Raw genomic sequence first — 15,481 nt, forward strand, 5'->3', positions numbered from 1 at the left:
CAAGACAAAAATCAATAAATACTAAAGCAATTCAGTGCTGTTTTGCCTCCACCTTGAACATTATGCAAATTTGTAGGTCAAAGAGTAAAGTTTGCTTCTATTCCTGGAAGATTGAAACTCACTCCAAATTTTTTCACATATAATATGTTGTTCAAATAAAATTCATTGCATTTAGTTATTTTCTAAGTAGTAACATGAAATGCATAATGCTAGAGTTGGCTTAATTTCAACATATTAGTTTTACTTTAATAACCCAGAAAATTAAGCAAACATTTTTCTTGAGGCTTAAAATAGGAAGCTGAATTTATATATTTATGGGAATTATTAACTTTAATAATACCTGGTTATTTAGAGATTTGGGAAAATAAAGATTTGTATTTTGACAGGCATCTCATTTCAAAATCGTTAAAAAATACTATGATTTTTGTCATTAACCATTTATCAATACTAAATTAGATTTTGAATTGTTTTAATTTTATACTAGGCCTAGTGAAAATTTTAAATTCCTATGTAAATTCTTATTTAGGATATATAAATTATGTTATTTTTATTATATAGTTAAGAAAGTCTGTTCAAGCTCAATCTTCTTGTGCTTGCTTATAAGTGTTAGTCAGTAAGTGTTAGTCATTCAGTCATGCCCGACTCTTTGCCACCCCTTGGACTGCAGCCCACCAGGCTCCTCTGTCCATGAGATTTTCCTGGCAAGGATACTGGAGTGGGTTGCCATTTCCTTCCCCAGGGGATCTTTCCAACCCAGGGATCGAACTTGGGTGTCCTGCAATGCAGGCAAATTCTTTACTGACTGAGCTACAAGGGAAGCCCTGGCTTGCTTATAGTGAAAGGAAAGGAAAGGGAAGTCACTCAGTTGTGCCTGACTCTTTGTGACCCCATGGACTGTCACCTACCAGCCTCCTCCATCCATAGGATTTTCCTGGCAATAGTACTGGAGTGGATTGCCATTTCCTTCTCCAGCAGATCTTCCCAATCCAGGGATGGAACCCAGGTCTCCCGCATTGTAGACAGACGCTTTACCATCTGAACCACCAGGGAGTGACATATTAAAGCAATTAAGGTAATTTTGCATGGTTCTAATGTACAAAAATAATTCTAACAAGACTTGTAGCTTAAGTTTACTTCACTTATGCTTTTTTTTCCCATTTATCAAATATTTATTTAACTCCATTATGTGTCAAACAGTATCTTAGACACTAGTAATTCAGCAAGTAGATTTATACTCTCATAAGAAAATAAATATAATAAACAAATGATATTTGGCCATTATGAGTGGTATGAAATAAACCGAATGAAGTGATACTGGCTGCACTTCAGTATTAAGCAGATTTAATAGATGAGAATCAGAAGACCATTGAAAGGTTATTTAGATATCTTGGAAGAGAACTACAATTATAGACAATAGCAAATTCAAAATGTTTCATATGGAAAAAGGGCAAAGGAAGAAAGAATTCAGCTCTTTGTAAGGACAGAAAGAACAGTGAGGTTGGAGAGGATAATTCAAGCAGGAGGATGGTAAGTGATGTGGGAGAGAGGAGTGGAGACAAGCTCTGCTAAAGCATGATGCTGCTGCTAAGTCATTTCAGTCGTGTCTGACTCTGTGAGACCCCATACACGGCAGCCCACCAGGCTCCCCCATCCCTGGGATTCTCTAGGCAAGAACACTGGAGTGGGTTGCCATTTCCTTCTCCAATGTATGAAAGTGGAAAGTGAAAGTGAAGTCGCTCAGTTGTATCCAACTCCTAGCGACCCCATGGACGGCAGCCTACCAGGCTGCTCCATCCATGGGATTTTCCAGGCAAGAGTACTGGAGTGGGCTGCCATTGTGAGCACTGTCTAAATAAGATATCTGTGGGCAACAAGTAACTTCTTGTCCCTGATGTCACTCTGTGTCACTTCCATAATCAATATATCACTTTGATATTTTCTGTTTATTACTATATGTTGACTTTTATTTGTGACTGACTTCATACAAGTATACACCATATGTATATGTACTACATAATATATGCTATATAAATATAACATGTAGATAAGTATGAACGTATATCATTTGATTTCAAGAGATTTACAAAAAAGGTTTTCCATATCTCAGAAAAATAATGCCCTTCACTAAATGAATTGCAACACTGGCTGTGGTTTTACATATTTCATTGCCTGAATTTCTGAGGGGCTGTGTATTAGTGGACTGTAAATGGCAATCCACACAAAGCTGTCTGTGTAAGAAAACAAAGATTCAGAGGTGGATAGAAGTCAGTTATGGAAAGAACTGAATTAGTGAGCACCTCTCGCTTACCTTCCACCTGCCCCATCATTTTCTTGGAATTGGCTTTGAAAGTAGGGAGGATACATGTGTCCTTCAGAATTCAAAGTTTTATCTAGAGGGGGGAAAGAAAAAACTGCTGCCTATTTCTTCTCAAATAGAAATATTTGTAGATGAAGGCTTACTGAAATGTCCAATATCCAACACACTGACATTGACATTGAAGTCTCTCAGTCGTGTCCGATTCTTTGCGACCCCATGGGCTATAGCCTACCAGGCTCCTCCGTCCATGGAATTTTACAGGCAAGAGTCCTGGAGTTGGTTTCTATTTCCTTCTGCAGGAGATCTTCCCAACCCAGGGATCGAACCCGGGTCTCCTGCATTGTAGGCAGATGCTTTACCATCTGAGCCACACAGACCAAATGGTAACCACAGCCACCAAAGGAAAGTCTTCCCTTCCTGAGACTCTTCGAAGGAGCCTGGTAGTCAGTGATGGACAGAGACAGCAGCAGTATATGCAGCAGGGGAGTGGTCAGTTGGGCGTTGGTATGACACAAGTGAGATGTAAAGGGACACAAGACTGCGGCTTGAAATCTTCAGCAATAATGAACCTGCTGCAGGAGGGTACTGTAGAACACCAAGTGTGTTACTGCGCACAGACCTCAGTGTCAACACCATCTGATTATTTCTAAATCAGGCTGAGACCACAGGCTGGCACTGCCCTAATTATCTTAAGGAGACCTAAATCATGTAATCAGACTCTTCGTTTTGGTACCTACTGCCAGGCAGAGTCACACCCTTTTGAAAAGATCCAAGATAGGTGACTGGTTTAAGAGGAAGCTAACTATATTTGAAGAAAAACCTTGATGTTGAAATAATTGGGCAACTAAAACATTTGACAGCAACTGTAAGTTTAATACAAGGTTAGGCTTTGCAGTCACTGGCCTGGACTGAGAAAGCCTGTTTTTCTCCAGAAGCAGGCCCCAAGACTAAATTCAGTGGAAGGAATTTATCTGAGAGGTGAAAAAGCAATAGGGAAGGGAGAAGGCTACTTTATCCAGCCAGCTGCCAGTGGGGACCACTGGAGTCCAATCTCACTGGAAACACTCCTGGAGACAGTGAAGAAACACAGATCAGAATTATTTCATCCAATGGGTTAAAAAGCTGGGGTTTTCACACACCAACCCTAATGGTTCCGTCTGAGTGTGTGGGGGAGATGTTAAATCTGTAACATGCATTGCTGCATAGGTGTTAAGGTGGGATCTAGAGGCAAGGGAGCACAGATGCAAAACAATACTGCTGACATTTGGAAATTAGGCTAGTGTGCACTGGAGTGCTGAGGCTGTGGGTGAGGTGCTGCCAGCATATTTTGCACAGGATCTAGCAAAGGATAAGATGACTGCATCAGGAAAGTGCAGGTTGGTCCAATACCAAGAATGACATATGTAACTATGAAAATAAAATAATTTTGAGTTTGCACATTTTTAATTGTAACTGCCTAATCATACTTGTTGTGCATGTTATTATGACTAATTAGATTCTAGTTCTAAGTGGGAAATGCAGAAGCTATGGTTTATAGTGAACCAAATTTGTGTTTCCCCAGTGGCTCAGAGGTAAAAGAATCTGCCTGTCAACCAGGAGACATGGGTTCGAACCCTGGGTCAGGAAGATTCCCTGGAGAAGGAAATGGCAACCCACTCCAGTATTCTTGCTTGGGAAATCCCATGGAGAGAGAAGCCTGGTAGGCTACAGTCCATGGGGTGGCAAAGAGTCATACATGACTGAGAAACTGAGAAAAGGTGGACTGGGAGAAATATGTGCCAGGCATGCTACTGGACAAATTGCTTCATTTATTTTCACCGTAACCTTTAGGACCTTACTCTATCTATTTAAAAGAAAAAAAAAAAAAGAGATTCAGAAAAGCTTTCAATTTCAGTTATCTAAGAGTACGCAATAAATAACGATTCCCCATAGTGTATAATTCTGTACTTGGCATCTAGTTAATAAATAAATGCATAAGAAAATAATCACATGGATGAGTGAAAAATGGAAAAGAGACATTTTAAAAAACAGACATTGTAATTAAGATACTTTCAATGAAGACATAATTTTTAAATATTCTCACATATGTATAATAACATTAAGTTCCCCAGGCCATACTGATTTAAGATGTTACATTTTAACCCTATTTGTATCCAAATATAATGCTGACTAGAATATCCTGTTCTCAAGAAAATTTCCTCATTTGGGGGATTTTTTATTTTAATATCTTCATACTGCTCAGTGGAAATGTATTTCTCTTCAGTGCAAGCAAAACTTTATGTCTCCTTGAATACCAGCCCCATGTGGCACCTTCATCTCTAGTTCCATTAAGCAGGAAAATTCTGCTCCAGGATATCAGTTTGTCATGTACCAAACATGAAAATAAGATGAAGGAAATCCAGTTGTCTGGATGAAAGGAGTGTATTTACTATTTTCATCCCATATTTTTCTGGACTTGGCTGTCTCTTTTTTCTCGCATTCTTATATTGTTTTCTCCTTGACTATTTAATAGAAGATCATATTTTGAACATAGACTGCCTTTTTGTGTTGATTTTTTTCATAATTCTTCCATTATATATTTTCAAAACTTTATAGTGTAAGAGCATGGAGGAAGAATTATTATCCTATGTTTGGTAATATCTACATCTCAGAAATTTGACCAAAGCATGTGATAAGGCAAAATTTCAGATAATTAAATGATAATAAAATAATATTATTAATAATTTCAAGTATATACTGTATACTATGTGTTTATACACAAACTAGCTGATATCATCTTTTAATAACTCCATAATTTGGTGTTATTGTTTTATGTTCAGAATACATTTTATTTAATTTTTTGGAAGCAAACCTGAATATCCTTAATGATAAAAGGTAGAATTAACAAAGAAGATAGACATCATGAACGATTAGATGCCTTAACAACAAAGAAACTAAGATACATAAAGCAAAAATCAGAAGAAATATAAGGTAAAGAAAAAATGTATGATCATATTGGAACATATTAACATTTCTCTGAGAATATTTTATCAAGTGTAAAAAAATAACAATAGGAGCATCTTGAATGATGTCACTAATAACTTAAATATATTTATATCTGATTTATATTAATCATATTCTGCACAAATACATTTAAAATTTTATATCACATACATTGTTCTTAGATGTCCATAGGATGCTTAGAAAAAGGGGCAAAAAGATAAACATTACTAAATCTCAAAATATAGAATTCTTTTTTGTGTGTGTGATTCAGTTATACATATACACATAAGTTATTTTTTAAATTATTTTCCATCATAGGTTATCACAAGATATTGACTATAGTTCCCTGTGCTATATAGTAAATTTTATTGATTGTTGCAAATCTATTTTTTTTTAATTAGAAATATAGCATTTTATTCATACTGAGTCAAACAAGTAGAATCAAACAAAAATTGTTTAGATAGCCAAAATTCATGTTTTCTAATATATGTATATTATATACCCCTCGTCCAAGGTAAGGAGCAATGGCTGCGCTTTGCTGGAGCATCCATGAAGAGATACCCCATGTCCAAGGTAAGAGAAACCCAAGTAAGACAGTAGGTGTTGCAAGAGGGTATCAGAGGGCAGGCACACTGAAACCATAATCACAGAAAACTAGTCAATCTAATCACAGTAGGACCACAGCCTTGTCTAACTCAATGAAACTAAGCCATGCCCGTGGGGCCACCCAAGAGGAGCGGGTCATGGGAGAGATCTGACAGAATGTGGTCCACTGGAGAAGGGAATGGCAAACCACTTCAGTATTCTTGCCTTGAGAACCCCATGAACAGTATGAAAAGGCACAATGATAGGATACTGAAAGAGGAACTCCCCAGGTTGGTAGGTGCCCAATATGCTACTGGAGATCAGTGGAGAAATAACTCCAGAAAGAATGAAGGGATGGAACCAAAGCAAAAACAATACCAGTTGTGGATGTGACTGGTGATAGAAGCAAGGTCCGATGCTATAAAGACCAATATTGCATAGGAACCTGGAATGTTAGGTCCATGAATCAAGGCAAATTGGGAGTGGTCAAACAGGAGATGGCAAGAGGGAACGTTGACATTCTAGGAATCAGCAAACTAAAATGGACTGGAATGGGTGAACTTAACTCAGATGACCATTATATCTACTACTGTGGGCAGGAATCCCTTAAAAGAAACGGAGTAGCCATCATGGTCAACAAAAGAGTCCGAAATGCAGTACTTGGATGCCATCTCAAAAACGATAGAATGATCTCTATTCATTCCCAAGGCAAACCATTCAATATCACAGTAATCCAAGTCTATGCCCCAACCAGTAATGCTGAAGAAGCTGAAGTTGAATGGTTCTATGAAGACCTACAATACCTTTTAGAACTAACACCAGAAAAAAAGATGTCCTTTTCATTATAGAGGACTGGAATGCAAAAGTAGGAAGTCAAGAAATGCCTGGAGTAATAGGCAAATTTGGCCTTGGAATACAGAATGAAGCAAGGCAAAGGCTAAGATAAGGCTAGATAGAGTGCCTGATGAACTATGGAATGAGGTTCATGACATTGTACAGGAGACAGGGATCAAGACCATCCCTGTGGAAAAGAAGTGCAAAAAAGCAAAAAGGCTGTCTGGGGCGGCCTTACAAATAGCTGTGAAAAGAAGAGAAGCAAAAAGCAAAGGAGAAAAGGAAAGATATAAGCATCTGAATGCAGAGTTCCAAAGAATAGCAAGGAGAGATAAGAAAGCCTTCCTCAGCAATCAATGCAAAGAAATAGAGGAAAACAACAGAATGGGAAAGACTAGAGATCTCTTCAAGAAAATTAGAGATACCAAGGGAACATTTCATGCAAAGATGGGCTCGATAAAGGACAGAGATGGTATGGACCTAACAGAAGCAGAAGATATTAAGAAGAGGTGATGACAAGGATGAGGATGAGGAGGATGAAGATGAGAAGGAAGAGGAGGAGGAAGAAGACGCTGCCACTGGCCAGGCCAAGGATGAGCTGTAGGGGCCACCTCTGTTTCCAGGGCTGGACTGAGGCCTGAGCACCTGTGCCGCAGAGCTGGCTACGCCAAATAATGTCTCTATGAGACTGGAAAACTTTCATTTCTTTTCCAGGCAGGTTCAAATTTGGGGTGGATTTTGTTTTTGGCTACCCCCTCCCCTACTTTTTTAACTTTTTTTTTTTTTTTTTTTTACTGGCATTTGTCTCTGATTCTCTTCAGCCCTCACCCCTGGCCTTCATCTGTCTTGATTGACATCTTTGCTTTCTTCTGTCCCCTTCACTCCAGATCCCTAAGTTCACTTCCAGCTTGGGGACTCAGGGTGGGAAGTGGTGTGGAGAAGCCCCAGGCCCAAAATTACATCTATTCTTCCTGGATCCCAGAGGGTGGGGTAGGAGAAGAGGGTGGCATCCCCAGTCCCCCAGCACTGAGGAAGAATGGGGCTCCTAAGGCCTTAGCTCTGATCCCTTCCCCTTTCTCCCTACCCCCAGGACTGGGCCACTTCTGAGTTGGGGCAGCAGGTTCTATCTCAGCTCATGCTGAGAATGTAAGATCTACAAACAAAATTTCTATTAAATTAAGTTTTGTGTCTTCAAAAAAAAAAAAAAAAAGGTGGCAAGAATACACAGAAGAACTGTACAAAAAAGATCTTCATGACCCAGATAATCACGATAGTGTGATCACTCACCTAGAGCCAGACATCCTGGAATGTGAAGTTAAGTGAGCCTTAGAAAGCATCACTATGAACAAAGTTAGTGGAGGTGATGGAATTCCAGTTGAGCTATTTTAAATCCTGAAAGACGATGCTGTGAAAGTGCTGCACTCAATATGCCAGCAAATTGGGAAAACTCAGCAGTGGCCACAGGACTGGGAAAGATCAGTTTTCATTCCAATCCCAAAGAAAGGCAATGCCAAAGAATGCTCAAACTACCACACAGTTGTACTCATCTCACATGCTAGTAAAGTAATGCGCAAAATTCTCCAACCCAGGCTTCAGCAGTACATGAACCATGAACTTCCTGATGTTCAAGCTGGTTTTAGAAAAGGCAGAGGAACCAGAGATCAAATTGCCAACATCCGCTGGATCATGGAAAAAGCAAGAGAGTTCCAGTAAAGCATCTATTTCTGCTTTATTGACTATGCCAAAGCCTTTGACTGTGTGGAACACAATAAACTGTTAAAAAATTCTTCAAGAGATGGAATGCCAGACCACCTGACCTGCCTCTTGAGAAACCTATATGCAGGTCAGGAACCAACAGTTAGAACTGGACATGGAAAGACAGACTGGTTCCAAATAGGAAAAGGAGTTCGTCAAGGTTGTATATTGTCACCCTGCTTATTTAACTTATATGCAGAGTACATCATGAGAAACACTGGGCTGGAAGAAGCACAAACTGGAATCAAGGTTGCCAGGAGAAATATCAATAACCTCAGATATGCAGATGACACCACCCTTATGGCAGAAAGTGAAGAGGAACTAAAAAGCCTCTTGATGAAGGTGAAAGAGGAGAGTGAAAAAGTTGGCTTAAAGCTCAACATTCAGAAAACGAAGATCATGGCATCTGAAGTCATCACTTCATGGGAAATAGATGGGGAAACAGTGGAAACTGTCAGACTTTATTTTGGGGGGCTCCAAAATCACTGCAGATGGTGACTGCAGCCATGAAATTAAAAGACGCTTACTCGTTGGAAGGAAAGTTATGACCTACCTAGATAGCATATTCAAAAGCAGAGACATTACTTTGCCAACAAAGGTCCATCTAGTCAAGGCTATGGTTTTTCCAGTAGTCATGTATGGATGTGAGAGTTGGACTGTGAAGAAAACTGAGTGCTGAAGAATTGATGCTTTTGAACTGTGGTGTTGGAGAAGACTCTTGAGAGTCCCTTGGACTGCAAGGAGATCCAACCAGTCCATTCTGAAGGAGATCAGCCCTGGGATTTCTTTGGAGGGAATGATGCTGAAGCTGAAACTCCAGTACTTTGGCCACCTCATGCGAAGAGCTGACTCATTGGAAAAGACTCTGATGCTGGGAGGTATTGGGGGCAGGAGGAAAATGGACGACAGAGGATGAGATGGCTGGATGGCATCACTGACCCGATGGACGTGAGTTTGAGTGAACTCCGGGAGTTGGTGATGGACAGGGAGGCCTGCCGTGCTGCAGTTCATGGGGTTGCAAAGAGTCGGACACGATTGAGCGACTGAACTGAACTGATTAATATATATGTATACAAAGGCTTTTCCACTATACTTGATAAAGGCTTAATAAAGAACATCAAAAATAAAAGAAAAAAAAAAACAAGAGATGGAGAATTTGGAAAACAAACTAGATGAAATAGGAGCATTGAATATGAAACAGAAAGAGTGAAATAAACTAGATAAAAGTAAAAGATCATCATATAATCCAGTTGTTTTTAAACATGACCGCTCGTTAGAAACATATCAGGAGCTCTATAGGAAAAAAAAAAAAAAAAAGCAATAGCCGGCATTTGTATTCTTTTTTAACTTCCAAGATAATTTTGATATGTATCTGGATTTTAAAAAATGATTGCAGGTTTTTCTTTTCTTTATTTTATTTTTAACCTTTACAATATTGTATTGGTTTTGCCATATATCAAAATGAATCTGCCACAGGTATACATGTGTTCCCCATCCTGAACCCTCCTCCCTCCCCATACCATCCCTCTGGGTCGTCCCAGTGCACCAGCCCCAAGCATCCAGTATCGTGCATCGAACCTGGACTGGCGACTCGTTTCATATATGATATTATACATGTTTCAATGCCATTCTCCCAAATCATTCCACCCTCTCCCTCTCCCACAGAGTCCACAGAGTCTACATCAGTGTCTTTTTTGCTGTCTGGTATACAGGGTTATTGTTACCATCTTTCTAAATTACATATATATGCATTAGTATACTGTATTGGTGTTTTTCTTTCTGGCTTACTTCACTCTGTATAATAGGCTCCAGTTTCATCCACCTCATAAGAACTGATTCAAATGTATTCTTTTTAATGGCTGAGTAATACTCCATTATATTACTCAGCCATTGGCCTGGCGTGCTGCGATTCATGGGGTCGCAAAGAGTCGGACACAACTGAGCGACTGATCTGATCTATCTGATCTGAAAACTCCACTGTGTATATGTATCACAGCTTTCTTATCCATTTGTCTGCTGATGGACGTCTAGGTTGCTTCCATGTCCTGGCTATTATAAACAGTGCTGCAATGAACATTGGGGTACACGTGTCTCTTTCCCTTCTGGTTTCCTCAGTGTGTATGCCCAGCAGTGGGATTGCTGGATCATAAGGCAGTTCTATTTCCAGTTTTTTAAGGAATCTCTACACTGTTCTCCATAGTGGCTGTACTAGTTTGCATTCCCACCAACAGTGTAAGAGTGTTCCCTTTGCTCCACACCCTCTCCAGCATTTATTGCTTGTAGACTTTTGGATCGCAGCCATTCTGACTGGTGTGAAATGGTACCTCATTGTGGTTTTGATTTGCATTTCTCTGATAATGAGTGATGTTGAGCATCTTTTCATGTGTTTGTTAGCCATCTGTATGTCTTCTTTGGAGAAATGTCTATTTAGTTCTTTGGCCCATTTTTTGATTGGCTCATTTATTTTTCTGGAATTGAGCTGTAGGAGTTGCTTGTATGTTTTTGAGATTAGTTCTTTGTCAGCTGCTTCATTTGCTATTATTTTCTCCCATTCTGAAGGCTGTCTTTTCACCTTGTTTATAGTTTCCTTTGTTGTGCAGAAGCTTTTAAGGTTAGTTAGGTCTCATTTGTTTATTTTTGCTTTTATTTCCAATATTCTGGGAGGTGGGTCATAGAGGATCCTGCTGTGATGTATGTCAGAGAGTAGTTTTGTTGATGTGGAATTCTATAATTTTTCTGTTGATGCATCATGATACAATGGTATTAAGTGAGTAATAGTTACATAGTCAGAATAGTAAAAGATGTTTATCAGTTTTTGCAATCAATAGCCAGACCAAAAAAAAAAGAAGATAATTCAATTGCAAGCCATAATGGGAACAGGATTAACCAAATAATATAAAATAACTACAATTTGAGGAGTCAAGCAGAATGATGTGGTAAGTGGAAATACATACATGCACATGTTTTCTTCTGCTTAGTCAGTGTCTTTTGGTTGATGCATTTAATTGGGTGTTATCCTTATGAAAGATTAATGGTATATCATCAGCCTATTTTCTTTACATGGCCTTGCAATCCTGTACAACAGAGAGTGAAATGATTGGATTTAAACAGTAAAACTCAGCTTTATCATGCAGTTATTATAATCCTATACCCCATTAAAAAACAATTATGACTTATAACTCTGTAATCATAAAATACATATATTGATTTAAAAAGAAATAGGGATAAGAGAAATGTCCTTGTTTAGCCATCTGTCATGTTTCTGGTGATTAACACAGGCAAGATTAAATTAACAAAGGAATAGAAGTTCTGTAAAGATTTCTTTGTAACTCTAAAAATAGAAGAACATTTATAAATTTATTTTCAAATGTCTTATTTAGTTCTCAAGGATACTTATTAACACTAGATACCAACCTATTTTTTCCAAATATAAATAATAAAAATTGAGGATGACAACTAGAAGATCACAAGTGACATACACAACTACTGAATGAATGAAGCTGGCAACCAAGAAACAAGAAATCCTTCTATCTTAAAAGAGTGAAAGAACAAAGAAGGAAGAAAGGAAGAAAGAGAGGGAGGGATGAATGGATGAAGAGGGAGGGGGAAAAAACAAGAAACTGTGGCAAATAGAAACTATGAAAAACTATTATAGGAGTGTAAAAATATCATAACTCATTAGTAACCAAAATTCTTAAGGGTAAAACAAACAAAATGCTATACATTATTTGAAAGTGCCACACCTCAAAGTAAAAAACAATAAATTAATAAATGATAATTTACTGATAAGTTGTTGTTCAGAATGTAGGCGAGATTTAATAAATCCAACACATTGGGGTTTACTTTGAATCTTCCTCAAATATATTTTGTAGATTGAAAGTGAATAAGAACTTAAATTATGTGAATAATTTAAAATCTGTGTTCATAATTAACAAACCCAACCACATATATTATGTATTACTCAGCAAACTGAAGACACATTTTTCAAATATTTAAAAATTGATTAACTTTAATTAATGCCAAATAGTTTCAATACAATACTTATATTCTAATATTACTGTAAATTATGATTTAACAGAAAAAATATTGAAATATATATGCAGTGGTGAGCAACTTTGAGGCTGTTTCTAAGTATTAAGTAAGATTCCTTAAATAATTTATTACACTTGTGTCTAAAAATTATGTTTTAGTAGGCTTAGTGCAGCAGTGTAAACAACCCAAATGTTTGTCATATGAGAGAGTTGGAATAAATTATATCCCGTTTAGACTATAGATATAAAATCTATTTTATAGAATATGGTTTTACCATTTAAAACAGTTGGCTAGACATAACAAACAGATTTAGAGAGATCTCCAAAGCAAATATTAAAAAATGTCACAGATAAATATGTATAGTGCTTTTTATGTAAAGCTTTTATTAATCGACATTGATATATATTTTCTGCTTATCAGTAAAAAAGCACACTGAAGCAGAATTAGAAGAATGCACAGTTACCAGAGTTCATAATAGTTATCCCTGGGGAAGAGAGAAGGCAGTGGAAGAGAAGTCCTTGGAAAGGGGACTTTCACATTCATTTTGCTGTATTTCCACATTACTTTAATCTCTTACAACAAAACTGCTTTGTATATTACTCAGTAATTAAAAAGGTAAAACACACACACACACACATGCCCCACATAGATATGTAATTTCCAGCTACTGGGTAGGGACTGACAACACCAGTGTTACTAAATGGTTCTCATCAACTCATATTTGGAAATCACATAATTTATTGTAACAAAAACCTGGCTTGGGGGGGGGGAGTATATTTATTTTTACAACCTTATCACTTTACTGCTCCCTTTTCCTATTTTTATTTAAATTCAAATGAGAAGCAGATCTAAATATGTTGCTCATTACTGCTGTAAAAGATGGTAGACATCTAAAGCATCATGTGAGCAAGACAGGCTATGATTTGAGCTTCCAGGAGGATTCGCAGGATCAGAACTGTTATCCTCAAGACAGAACTAAAGTGTGGATAGGGAGAGAACGAGGAAGAGGCATTATCTTTAGTTTGTGGCAGGAGAGGAGAAACTGGGATATAGAATCAGTCCTCAAACTAGAACATTTCAGCTTTGTAGGTTGATGAATGTAGCAAAATTTGTGCTTCTGTAACAATGGGGTTCTAGATAGAGGTTACCTTTTGAGTATTGCCTGTATGTGTTAGAGAACCTTGTAAAAAATGTTTATGGATCATGAGGCACAGTGAGATAAGAATTAGAGCACTGGCTAAATGGATGACAAAACCCTTCATCACCTATTACAGGCAATACAGTTCTTGGCCCATTCCCTGCTTTAAGAATGATTTCATATAAAACCTCATTTTACTAATTCTAAATCCTCCACTTGGTATTCTTGCACCAGAGACACCTGTATTAACTACAGCCTAATAGAGGAAACATAGTCTTGTTTTGTAATACCAGACTAGAAAGTTCTCATTAAGATTCAAATTTTAGAGAAAATCACATGAATCAGTGGTTAACATTGGGAACAAATAATTTCACTTGATCATCTGCAAGAGTCTGATGTGTAGAAATATATTAGAATGTCTATTTGTTTATCTTATTGCTTACAGTACTATGTTAAAACTTCTTAAAATTTAGTTCCACATTTTTATTTTTATACATGTATATTTGGAAATTAATTACTTGCAGAATTTTAACAAATTGTAATAGAGATCGTATATGTTCCTTCTCAGTCAATTATTCTTAACCTAATTCATGGCAAATATTTATCCCAAATAAAACATAGTAACTCATTAAATATAATCAAGTTTAAAATATATCAGTGAATATTGAATTTTTAAACCTAAAGTGTTTTCTGTCCAATGGGCTTAATTCTTATTGAGGACAGTCATAAATAACTTTAAAATATTCCAGTGTGGCAAGAAGGAGATGTAGATTAGGTCATTGTGGAATTATAGTTCCCTTGCTTAATGATTGTAGAAAATTGCCTGGCAATCGAACAAAGAGAAAGAGGGTGATGTGGTGAATGCCGGCTAATTAAACCAATAATTGCTTCTTGTTGTGTACCCAGATAATGTGCCCCTGATAATTTTAAATGAAGTCTTGAAGCGGTCTTCTTGAATGAAATGCTGTGCTGGTTAAAGTTCTACTATATACTATTCTCCTTGTGCTTAGATGGTGGCCTACTTCTCAGAGTTCCTTGCATGGCTTGATTAAAAAAAAAAAAAAACAATGGCATGAAAGATATCTCATATTACAAATGCTTATGTCCAATAATATCTTTGTATTGATGTTTTTATTCCTTGTAACCTCTTCATGTCATGCAATATATATAAATTTGGGAATTAATGTGCTCTAACAATAGAGATATCACACTCATGTAATTTCCTGAGTAGAAGTCTAAGCAAAATGTGTTGATTGTCAAAATCCCATTATATTACCCACAACACATTTTATAAACTTCACCTTATGTTATTGGGGCTTCCCTCATGGTTCAGATGGTAAAGAACCTGCCTGCAAAGCAGGAGACCTGGATCAATTTCTGGGTCAGGAAGATCCCCTGGAGAAGGGAATAGCACCCAATCCAGCATTCTTGCCTGAAGACTTCCATGAACAGAGGAGGCTGGCAGGCAACAGTCCATGGGGTCTCAAAGAATCAGACATGACTAAGGACTAATGCCTTCACTTATGTTATTAACAATTAGCAATAAAATACTGACTTTCATTTCACAAATATCTTTACCTTGTTTATCCTATAAGATTATTAATACTGTTTTAAACCTACGTCATTCAACAATTCTGATTTGGTACACTAAATTCTGGCTTAGTATACTAAATTATGGTTTAGTACACTAGTCTCCTCAGGAAAATAAATTCAATTTTTTGCAAACTTGTATTATTTAATATGTATATATTTATAATGCTTCTAGTGAACTTTTTCACTTATCTACATCGATTTCCTACAGTAACCACATTTTCCTCATTTATGACACTAATGATGAA

This window comes from Bos javanicus, chromosome 17, assembly GCF_032452875.1.
Source record: "Bos javanicus breed banteng chromosome 17, ARS-OSU_banteng_1.0, whole genome shotgun sequence".
Taxonomy (NCBI): domain Eukaryota; kingdom Metazoa; phylum Chordata; class Mammalia; order Artiodactyla; family Bovidae; genus Bos; species Bos javanicus.